The following is a 12,646-nucleotide window of genomic DNA, read 5'->3' as shown; positions in this document are numbered from 1 at the left end:
TTGATTTAACTAAAATCATGTTATCGCTTGATATGTACACCAACTCGATGTCACATCTTATCTTGGGGATTGGAAGTAAACAATCGTGTCCTATGGAGTCTACTGTCTAGGAAGTTCAGAGATGGGACGTTCACAGTCTGTTAACTACAGAGATAATCCTAAAAGAGTAAGTCCATGATAGCATGATGAAAAGGTCCAATTTTTTTAGCATTTTAGGGGAAATTGTTACAAATTAATATATCCATTTCGTCGATTTGCAGGATTCACTTTCCTCTTCAGTTGATAAAGTTTCTCTTTTTGGAAGAAATATGTAAGTACCTAAATCTTTGGAATCTATGTTTGTAGAGAACAGATAGCTTAATGCCCTGGTGAGTTCTTCTCCAGCAGATTCAAATAGAGAATTAGTGATCGGAGAATTAAGCGCTTGTGTGCAATGTTTTTATACAGATGTTTTATATACCATGACAGTTAGATCCGTGCCACACATGGGAGTTGCCGTGGCAGGCTCGAGGTAGCATGGTGCTGAGGCGGGAATGAGGAAAGAGGCAGTGCGTCTGTGCGTCGTGGTGCACAACGCCGTGGAGGGTGAGCGGCGGAGGCCTCACATCCTTCACTAGGTCGGGTTCGAGTTAGTGTCGACCTCTTCTAGATAGATACACACATATGCTTCAATCTGTTCTTTGTTTTCTTTTTTGTAATGCCTAATGCCTTTCAGATCCTGTTTGAATCACAGTAAAACTGTAGTGGAAATAAAAGTATCAGATCACCAGGACATGAAAATGTTCACTGTTATGTTAAATGTACCCCACTGTACTATTTTGTAAGCTTGAATGCTTACAACATAGGAGTAGATATTTTTTGTAACGTTTAAATGCTTTTGAATATTGCATGTGTGCTTCCCTAGGGCTAACCGAACAAGTAAATGAGATTAGAGAGGAAGGGGATTATGGGAAGCGGGTGACAGCAGGGGATATGGTAACAGAATAAAGCCTGGAGGTGAAGGCAAGGTCTGACCCAAATTGAGGGAAGGCGGCCAGGCGGCCACTTCGGGATACTGTGCCAATTCCAGTTTTGAAGTACCACAGATTTGTTTCATAGGTTTCAACTGAGCAGAAGACCTGACGCGACTAACGGATAAGCCAATGTTAATAGCTGGTCTAATTCCGCGATAAGCAAGCTGTGTTTCCAAACAGATTTGTTCATTTGTAATGGAGATCGCATTGGTGGGGATATAGGCTGATCGATACGTCTCTAGCTTGTGTTTCAATCACAGGTAACACAGTTAAGCTACCTGTTGTAATCAGTTAGATATTCAATTATGTTTGGAAACAACTAGATCCCATCTGCATTTGATCTCCTCAGATTATTACACATTTAGGATTGCAACACAAGTAGCTACATATGAACCTTATCCTTTCCCTGCAAGCTCAAGTCTGCTTCTTCCCGATCTCCTCAGATTATTACACATTTAATCGGCACCTTATCCTTTCCCTGCAAGCTCAAGTCTGCTTCTTCCCGATCTTCCATTTCTAATCAAAGGAGAGTGAGGCGAGCTGGCCGGGTTGCTCTTCGTCGGGGACGTTGTCGTCTACTTGTGCGCGCCAATGGCCAGCTCTCGCCAGGATTCACCCTGTGCCCATGTACAACCGCCATCCAGAATACATCGTCAATTTCATGCTTGTAAATAAGGACAAGGAGGTGATTCTCGTGCCTTATCATCCCCTGTAAGTCATCCGCGCGGATATCCTTCCTTCGATTTCAGTCATTGATTTGCACGGTGGAGGCTAATTAATTTGAGGTGTACTTATTTTGCGCAGCGGCGGGCGCGCCGTCCTCATCATCCTCTACCCCCGATACTCCCACGCTCTTTACTTGGACTCGTTGAAGAACATTAACAAAAAGGATTACACCCACATCAAGTTTGTTCTCGACAGTGCTATGTTTTACTATGGTGCACGGGTTGAAGAGGTCAAGGACAAGAAGAAAAGGGACGGCAGGCCTGCCTTCAGCCATAAGACCGACTTCTGCTGCATCCAGCAACCGAGTGATTCTCTTAATGATGGATCCTATGTCCTACACCATATGACGGAGTACATACGGGATCACCAGAACCTTTGCACAACACCTAGATTCGGCGATGCCCATATTCTCAATGGGCAAAGAACTTAGGAGATATCGAGAATCATCGACTTCAAGATGAGTTCTATCACTTCCAGTGCGAACTTGCCCAAATCATCATGAAGGAGGTCGTCGAAAAAACAGGGATGTTCTATGAAGAAGGAAAAATGTCGAGGGAAGACGTCCGAACACGCGTAGCCGCTCAGCGTCTCGACCTGAAGCCTTTCACTAAGCTCGGGGACTATCTCCTTGACTTGGATCGATGGCACGACATGTTGGAGTGATTGTCGACATATGACAATGTGTCCGTTTAGTTCATACTTTCTGTATGACGGAACTTTGAGTTATACAAGACGAAACATTATTTGTGATGTAATTAAACCGTCCTCCTCGACTAGCGAAGATCACTCTAGTTAGGGCATTTTGGGTATGATGAACTTTGTTATTTATGCTTATGATATGTTGCTTCTATTTTTGCCAAGTCTGTCTCTTTCTGTTGCTCAACTATATATGTTGCATATCATCGACTCATGTGACGATGCAGGTGCATAGATCATTGATGGCGAAGAAGTGCTATGCCAGGAGTATACGACGAGTGGCCGGAGTGTCAGGCCCAGGTGTACCGGTTTCCGGTTTCCGAGCGACAACCAGTAGTTAGTTTAGGTTCACGCTAATGCGAGAGAGGGATACAAACTCATGTACTGCATAGTTGCGCTCTCACTCATAGTGATAGCTCTTCTCGTGTATATCATTGTTTAGATGGATGATGATGTAGTTGCAAGTAATCGAGACTTGTATCGCTATTTTCGAGATGATGACGAGAGACCCCTTTGTGATGGATGATGATTATGATGATGACATGATTTGATGAGACTATTTGTATGTATATGCTATGATTACATTTGTATGTGTATCATACGCTAAATATTATTGTATAATGCCTGTTCAAAAACAAAAGAAATATGCAGAAAAGAAAACTAATAAAACTAGCAGTAGCGAGGGGAATAAAGTTAGTAGTAGCGGTTCCTTACCAGTAGCACTTTGTGCTGAAAAGCACTGCAGATATTAGCAGCAGCGCTTTGCACTAAAGCTCGCTACTGCTAGCCATGTACAGCAGTAGTGTTGGATGACACGCGTTACTTCTACATGTTAGCTGTAGCGCCTTATCAGTAGTGCGGTATCCTGCGCAACTGATAGGCAAAATACCCACGCTACTGCTAGGGTTTACCCAAGTAGTTATATGTCATAGACTCGAAGTTAATAGATTTCAATTAAATCAGTTTAATTAACAGGGGACGCACATGTCATACACTAATGTTAATTTAAGAGTTTTACTTTATTAAATGGTTAATTAGGGGATGTGGGTCCCAGTGTCAGTGGGTTACTGGGGGTTCATTTGCCGGGGGGTTAGGCCATTTAGGCCGGCGGTTAAACATGAGCAGTGGCGGAGCCAACCGGGAGCTTCGGCGCTGGCGGAGCAGCGGGAAGAGGCGGCGGCCGCGGCGCAGTAGTAACGTAGCCGTAGAGCGGTGGCGAGGCGCGGTGGCGAGCAGCGGGATAGGGGCAGCCGGCGCCCCCGAATGAGGGCGCGGGGGAGAATCGGGACCGCGGCGAGCGCGGGAAGGCAGGGCGGGAAAGGGGATCACGGCGTGGGCACGGCTATGGTCGTGCACGGAGCGGGGGCTGGCGCGGTGGTGGGCGTGCGCGCAGCGAGGGGCACGGCAGGCAGCGCGGTGAACGCGGTGGAAAGAGGAGGGAAACGGGGGGCATCTCACAGCGTTGCCGATAAGGGGGTCGGCCTGGCTTGAGGACGCGAGTCGGGAAGGGATACGAGGAGGCGACGCAAGGTCCGGCGACGGCGAGGTCTTCAGGCGGTGGTGGTGGCGCACGGTGAAGGCGCCGGTGAAGGGGGGCATCGGGCTCATTGCTCGTTCACGATCCTGATCGGGTCGGGGAAGAGGAGCGAGAGGGGAGGCGAGCCGGAGATAGGCGGCGGGGAGGAGGCCTGGCAACGCCGAAAGGCGATCCGGCGATGGCGACGGGGTCGATGGGGGCGATCCCCTTCCCGATTCAGATGGGATCAAGAGGTGGGGAGGCTGGCGAGGGGGTGTGGGGGAAGTGGGGCGATCGGGCTAGGGTTCGATGGGGAGTGGGGGTTAACGGAGGCGGCGGGGCCGGCCTAGCTCGCCCAGTGGCTAGCTAGGCCGAGGCCCAGCGAGGGGTTGCCCCCTTTTTCTTTTATTTGTTTTGTCTTTCCTTTTCTGTTTTATCCTATTTTTCAGTTTACCCTAATTTTGTAAATTATATAATTAGCATCTAAATTAGTTCTACTAAATATACCACTGCCACCAAAAGTTTGGTACCCAATTAATTTAGTTAGAACATTTTTACTATTTTAAAAGCATTTAAATAATAGTTTAAGCCACTGTTTTTTTCATTTTAGAGTATTTAAACATTTTATTAAAGTTTGGTTTCTCCATCATAATTACTTATGCATTATTTGTTACCTCTCAAAGATTTTAGTTTTAATGTTTGAAAACTTTTGATGTTTGCCTTTATTTTAAATTTGAATTTGAATGGGATTGAATCATTGTGAGGTTAACAACAGAAATCGTGGTGACGTGACATCACTAGCATGAAATTGCTATAGCATAACTAATCGGGCATTACAAAAGCTAACTCTCAAACCACAGGCAACCATCCAGACATGGTTTTCCATCCAATACGGTCCTATATTCCCCAGGCCGGTATGGATGTGCATTTTCCTGTAAACCAAAAAGAAACTATGGGGCTTTACGGGCGTCTGTACCACTGCCACGGTGAATTCTTACTCCCTTGGCCTACCAGAAATACCTCTCCCGCGCCCGCACCCCTTCACATGAGAAGGAGTTAGTTGGCACTGCTGCAGAGCACCGGTACCTCATTCTTGCCGATTTGAAGTAGCCACGGTGAATATACTGATGTTGAGGAGAAGTACCAGGCACAATAATCAATGTAATTGATTAAATGAATTGAATGCTTCTCTGGAAATAATTGATGAGGAGCAAGCCAAGGATGTGGATAGTCCTTACTACTTTAATAATCCTCAATTTGAAAGTCCAAGAAAATACTTCAATTTAATTCAAATTTCAGACTCATTTTGTTATCTTTAGATTAATGCAACATAAATATGTAGACAAGACCTGTGTTTGTCTTTTATTCCCATGTTTGAACTAGTATAGTTCGGGTTCTTACATGATAGTGCATGTCACTTTATTTTTTCACCGCTACAATGACCAAACCATGGACTAAGAAAACGGTGTGTCATCTCTACTCCTAATGGAGCAGTTGGTAGTCTCCGCTGGTTAATTTTCGTTCTACCAGAGACTGTTTTTTTTTCATCCTTGATCCCACCTCCCAATTCCAAAAAAAACAAGCAAAACCACGTCCACATAGTTCTCCCGCATGCCAGAAAAACGGACGAAATAAAACCTACGAAATTAAACCAGCAAAAAAAGTTCCACTGCTCGCAAGCGAGCTAGCAGCGAGGCGCCCGGAGAGCCCTCGAGCAAGAACCCCACTGTCGTCTCCCACAGGTTCAGCCGCCCGCCCAATCAAATCGCGCTGCCAGCCTCGTCTGCCTCGCCGTGCCTGCGTCTTTCCCCGAACGGCGGCGATGATGGAGGAAGCCACTGGCGCTGGCCAGGCCCCTGGCCGATGGACGCGGCGGATCGTCGCTCCTCAGGGCCAGCCCCTCCCCCCGCGCTGGATCACGTGGCAGCCTAGCTAACCCTAACCAGCCCCCGATCTTCGTATCTCTCCCTGAATCCCTCCTCCTCCATGAGCCGCGCGGTGTGCTTCCCTCCTCCCACACGCTGCTCCTCTCCCTCCCCAAATCGACATGGATCTCGCGCTGCTGGATGCAGTAGACGAAACTGATCTAATCTGATCCCGAGTTCCCATGTCCTGATGAGAAAGTACACCTGCGTGGATCCAAGTCTGAGTTGGAGCGACATCGCTCCGATGAACGTGCAAGGAATTTCTGAATCGAGGACTTCTATTTGAGTATATACGTTTGTTTGTTATTGAAGTCAATTGTTCGTACAACAGCAGATATTTTTTTAGCACAAATTCCAGTAGTTGTGTTTGCTTCTTTTGAAGGCGGATCTTGGATTCTTTCCAATAGTTGTGTTGCGCGAAATTCCAATTATTTGAGTATCTGTACTATAGTTGCCTTCAAAGAAGATGAGGCTGGAATGCTGGATACTGCATCTCTCCTAGCATGAGGAACGTTGCTACTGTCTTTGTGAACAGGTTGACGATAGGAGATGAAGTACGTTTGAACTAACATGTTCTTTCACTTTTCCCAACGAGGTGGAGCTTGCACATATGGACATATGGTACACTTGCACGGGTTGCTAGGTTCTCATCGCCATTGGATTGAATACGGAAAAATGGAGAAAAATTGCATGAACCAAATACAATATCTATGTCTCCTCGTTCGCAGGGTAGGATGAAGTTGTTGAGGATGCACGTGTACCCGAGGAACAAGTACCACCTGACGCTGCAGATGACGAGGTTCGGCAAGGGCGCCGACTGCGAGAACGTCTTCAGTACCATGGTCTACCTCTCACCCAAAGGTTCCACTCAATCGATGCATTAACTGATGTACTCCGGTTCCATTACCCGAGGAACTAATATGGCAGATTTTGTTTTCTGCAGCATGGTGGGTTGGGAACTCGGGATGAAGGAAGAATACTCCTGAGAGCCCAAACTCGAGCTTCCAAAAGATATGCGTAATGTATGTGTGCCTCTGCTCTATGCATATGTAATTGTTTTTTCTATGTTTTCTGCTCCTCTCTGACACAATGTGGAAGATGTTGGTTTTAAAGGCTAGCAGGGGCAGCCAGTGGTGGAGTAATCAGTGGTTTAGTTAGGTACATATAATAGAAGTAAATGGTGTTTAGTAGGTGCACCAATTGTGTTCTACTTCCACATATTTCTTCCTTGATTTTACCGTGCATAATCTTAGGGGTTGTTCTCTGGGGGTAGGCAATATATTCTTATAATATGTTATTCCAGTATGCAAATTGTCAGGGGATTCGTATTTTGTAGATTCTGGGATAAGGGGTCCTGGTTATTCCAGTATGCAAATTGTTAGGGGATTCATATTTTGTAGATTCTGGGATCTTGCTGGGAAAGTTGAATCATTATTCTTTATATGTGATTGTTCAAAACCCACTTAAGAATCCATGTACGGATTGGGAAGGTATCAGGACACAAATTATTTGCCTGGTGTATAACCAATAACTAGCTCGAGTGCTTTGGAGGAGGCTGGGGTTTATCTTTTATAAAAACTACTATTAGTTGCTCCAGAAAGTCATAGTTAGCACTAAGGAGAAATTTTCGCAGTCAAAACTTGTTTGTGTTCATGACATCATTTCTTTGCCGCAACAACGCTTTTATTTGTTTCAAATTTTCAGAGTTATGTTCGATGAACCAACTTTCGTCAGTTATGATGTTAATTACTTCGATCCTTTTCAGTATGCTGAAGGTTGAAACTTAGGCTGTCACTATGAAGAATATTTGCCTTTCAGTTTAAATTCCTCGGTAAAGATTTTGTAAGATACTTGAATAGTGTAGATGTTGAATTACCTGTATGCATGACGATTAAAGAATTATGTGCTGATACCTTCCAATGTTGGTTGAACCACATATGCTTTGCTTATTGGTTTTTGTAGATAAAAATAAGGGATGTTGTGTTGTTGGCAAGCTTGATACTACAGTGAATGCTCACCTAATGCTTAATGTCTTGCTTTACTGCAAAGGTCTTCCATAGATACAGTGCTTCAATCACTTTGGTAAGTTCAATGCCAATTTGCTTACTGTTCTCTACTACTATGAGTTGTGTTCGGAGCAAAAATATCTCATGAGTACGACAGTTCTAACGATTTTTTAATGTGCGACGTAGATTAGATGAGAAAACATTTAATCACAGATATGATGCCTCCATGTTAAACACTGAAGAAATGGGGGTTGTATATTTTCAGATCAACAAGGCAAGAATAACTTTATTGTTTCTCTGTTTTTTCTTTTTTCTCAAGCAACATAAAAATTGAATGTATTACTTACTACTATTGAATTGCAGGCACAAAATATATAAACTTGGTTCAGATCTTCCTGGTTCGATTCCACAGCGAATGTAAAACTTATATTCATAATTTCTATCCACTGCAGGAGGCAGGACCACATGAACAAGCAGGTTGTTGTCCAAGCATAGTTGCTACTGCAAGAGCAAGCAGCAGACAACATCCGATCTATACAAAATCCATCCATCCGTCTCGTCTCATGCATGCATAACTAGGCCAATGGTAACTTGTCTACTATTCTACTCACTGCAGTTTACGATAATTTGTCTACTACTCTACTTAAGCTTGAGGGTGAAGTGGACGATAAGTTGTATTATTGACCAAGTATATCTTGTTCATAAGCCTAAGATTTGCATACACCATAGAAGCCGTATATATCTTTGAGATGATCAGTCCATGGCTGATATTGCTGGAGCAGGAGGGCGAGGCAGTGGCAAAGGTACTCAGTGTGTTTAGATCTTGAACCAGTTTGGGCTTGCCCATCTGAGTGCCGGCGATCTTCTTTGCAAAAAAGTTAAATCCGAGCAAGGGTAACAATCTGCTCTCAGTGTATTTCAACCCTCATTTAAGCATATCACATTCCACTTTCCTTTTATTTATTTACTTTTAAGAGCTCTGCTTTAGGGTTCGGTGATTTGTATCATCTTTATATAACCTTTTTTGTTTAGAAAGAAAAGTTGCGTGTGCAATGTTGAAGCTTGTTACGATATTATTATTGCAGACCTACCCTATCACCTATTAAATCTGACACGTTTTATTGAGGGCATTTATATTATAGATGCTCAAAAAATGTCCGTGCTTAATGCTGCTCAAAACGTCGTATCATCATCCCTGAAATCGGCATTCAGTGTCTGAAGTCCAGATTACACAGAGGCCCAAATTTACATGCAACAGGGTTACCACCTACAGTACTATCAAAGAACATCAGCTTGTGATATCCCAATTCATATGACATTTTGCCTTATATACCGTATAGGTTGATTTTGATTGGAGTAACACTATGGCAGAGAAAAACTTACTAAGTCTTCCTAGATAATTTCACACTTCCTCATACACTAAAGTGCATACTCTCAGCATCTCTTGTACCATGGTGGCCGAGAGCTGGAGGTCCTTGAGCCTAAAATCTGCATTCCAAAGCAAAAGCTTTCTTTTATTGGTGATAGTTAGTTAATGGCATAGAAAGCAATTCTCGTTGATTGTATGCATTAAGCTGAGTCGACTAGCAGCAGTGTATATGACTAAATAGAAAGGCAATTTTTTTGCATGAAGAAAAACATTAAAGTGACGACAAATGTAATGCCTCACAGGTAAAACATAGACAGACCCTGTGTGAATAAGAATGAAGGTCTACATTTATTGGCAGGATTAGAATTTTCAATACATTAATATGTTGTCTTCTTAATTGAGCTTGTACTAAATGTTGTCAGTACGGGCTGGCATTCAACTTTGCGTACTGTGTCAAAGAGTTTCAAGACTTGGACCTTCCCACATCATGCTAAAGCTAGTAACTATTTGTGCTACTAAACATAGCGTTCCCAGTTCCACTACATCCTCTCCCCAATGTCTATTTTCATCCATCTAAGAAAGAAGAAGAATCATTTTTCATCCATGTAATAAGAGTGAGTTAGTGGTAACAAAAAGTCAACAAGGCCCCCTACTGTACATGAGGATCATAATGTTATACTACCTCCATTTCTTTATGTAAGGTATATTATTTTCAGCACGGTGACCAAAGCACATGATTCCGTGTTTTCTATGGGAGATCTAAAATAGTAGGTTAAAAGCATACTGCAAATTTATTAGAAGCAAAATATCTAGAAGGATTACATGTATGCAATGGATAACAAGAGCATTAGTTCTTTAAAAGTGTTGCATTTAGTTCTTCCCAATCCGTTTATTTGTTCTAGCTCTATGGATAACAAGAGCATTAGTTCTTTAAAAGTGTTGCATTTGTGTGGGCTAGACACCACTCCATTGAAAAGAAAATGTGTCGACATCTCATATTACAACAGTTGTGATATCCATAAGAAATAGACACTCACCGTGTTGCCTTGAGAGCTCATATGTTTTTGTGAGGAGAGAAAGGCCAAAGTTTGTGTGCAATAGTCGGCGGAGTGGTTACATGCTGAGAGGAGAACCTATTGTAAATAATATCATGTTCTAGCTTCATTTGAGCGACAAGTAATTCCGGATGGATGTAGTATCACTTAATTACAAATGACATTTATGATCACCATTGATCTTACTGTATGATTGTTTTCATGACCTTGAAAGAAGAAATATTCTAAAAGTTGAGTGCAGCTGGACGGACCTCAATCCATTTGAGCCAGGAAAAGTAGATGCGGACTGTCCTAAATCATTTGAGATATGAATAGTAGATGGGAAAGGGCTGAAATATTTTATGCAGCAATGGTTACTAAATGGTAGGAATAATGTGCTTTTTTGTAGTAGTTCCTAAATGGTAACCTCCAAGTTCCTAATTTCATATGTAATAATTTTCCACGCAAGTTCATAATGCAATCAAGTTTCTGGTTGTAGTATCTTCGAACATTTGTTCTGAGGGAACAAAATCCTCCCAAGTGTGGTCTTCAATTATTGAACAATAACAATGGACATGCTTTGTGAGACTATTGGTCTTAAGCATAAAAAGGCATGCAAGTGATATCCATCAATTAAAGTAAAGTGCACGACAAATAGTTGTACTCTCTCTGTCCAGAAATACTTCTCGGAGAATGGATAATCCATTTCTCCGACAAGTACTTGCGGGTGGAGGGTGTATGTTTTTGTACCACTTTTCTACTTTGTGGATCAGATCTCATAGTACAAGTCGGCTAATTACATTTTTATATTTTTCATTTTTTACTGTCTATCTTTTCTATACATGTCAAATTTCACATGCATCGTGTTTGCAATCAGTACAAATTTGAAAAAGCCCGTGGCCAACGCACGGGAAGTGTACTAGTATATCTAGTACTAGAGTTATTTTCTTCTCAGTTATACCGAAGATGACAAATGGCGTGATGGTGCAATATGGAGGGATGTAGACATTGCACATTGCAGGTAGCGTCTGTAGCGCTAGGTTCCTTATTTCCTCGAACTGGGGCAGTTGTTGAGGCTGGACAGAGCCCTGGGCCTGTGGGTTTTGCTGAGATGGCCGGAAGGAGCCCTGGCCTAATGGATATTGTTGCTGAGGCTGTTGGAAGGAGACCTGCTCGATGGTTGTTGTTGTTGTTTTTGTTGTTGATGCAGAATAATAGCATGAACAACATTGTGGATGGCCTTGGCACTGCGACTGCTCAGGGATCTGCCATAGGTGCTGACAACACAATTCTTGCAACAGCTGGTAAGTACTTTGTGCAAAACTTGTGATCTTCCATGCGCTATGTTGTGTTGCTGCAATACAACATCCATGCATGGAATCAGTTGTTGTTGCAAAATTTGTTGAAGGATTTGTTGTTGTTGTTGTTGTTGTTATTGTTGCTGCGAAATTGGTTGTTGTGGTTGCGAATACTGTGGTTGCGGTTGTGGATAAGGTTGTTGTGGTCGAAATGGTTGCGGCTGCGAATATGGTAGTTGCGGCTGCGGAAATGGTTGCAGCTGCAGATATGGTTGTTGTGATGGAAATGGTTGCGGCTGTGGATCTGGGTGTTGTGGTGGAAATTGTTGTTGCTGCCCTAGAAATTTTTGTTGTTGTACCAATGGAACTTGCTCTTGTGGCTGTTGTTGAGATGGATTTTGTGGCTGCAATTGTGGCACTGGAACTCTAACTGCAGTTGTGGCGGTGGTCTCCACGATAGCAAGGAGGGAAAGGATGAGAAAGGTCTTCATGGTGGATTTGTATTGACCACAGCTTGCTTGGCTTAAATGATGCGCTCTACTTATGAGAATGATGGATGAGGAAGGATGATCGTCATGCTACGGGGCTATTTATAGCTGCCATGGAATGATCTCTTTCACAATTGGCATTTGCTAGTGTGGAAAGTGCTTGGATGCTTCTCAAAATCATAATTTGGTATGTTCTGTTTGGTGGCACTACTTACAAGTGTATTCTTGGACTGGTCATTAAAGTTCCTTGTTGTTGCACTATCATTCCACCACCAAAAAGGTGTGACAACACGCATGACTCATCTTATTTACTTTACAGATCAAACAGTAATCTAGATTGCCTATTTTTCTGAAACTAAGTTTGTAATTTTCTGCAAATTGTTACGCATAAACTAGATAAGCATGGCTGTCAGGTACTTAGTTTGTAATCTTGTGTGGTCTCTTAAGATAGATAAGACTAGTAATGTAACTTTGTTGTTGTGCGCGTAGTGTTCTAGAAGTGTTGTAGTGTTCTAGAAGTTATTAGCAAGCATATATTTTGTAATGTTCTACAAGTTGTTACGTGTAAACTAGAT

General features: G+C 42.9%; 1 pseudogene; it reads right to left on the bottom strand.

Moving 5' to 3' along the window:
• Window positions 1–11,130: 11,130 nt before the first annotated feature.
• On the bottom strand, window positions 11,131–12,144 carry LOC125516446 (annotated as a pseudogene).
• Between the last annotated feature and the right edge of the window lie 502 nt (window positions 12,145–12,646).

The sequence above is a fragment of the Triticum urartu genome, chromosome 6 (genome assembly GCF_003073215.2).
Source record: "Triticum urartu cultivar G1812 chromosome 6, Tu2.1, whole genome shotgun sequence".
NCBI lineage: Eukaryota > Viridiplantae > Streptophyta > Magnoliopsida > Poales > Poaceae > Triticum > Triticum urartu.
The sequence above is the reverse complement of the archived record's forward strand: the minus strand, read 5'-3'. Positions and strand labels throughout refer to the sequence as shown.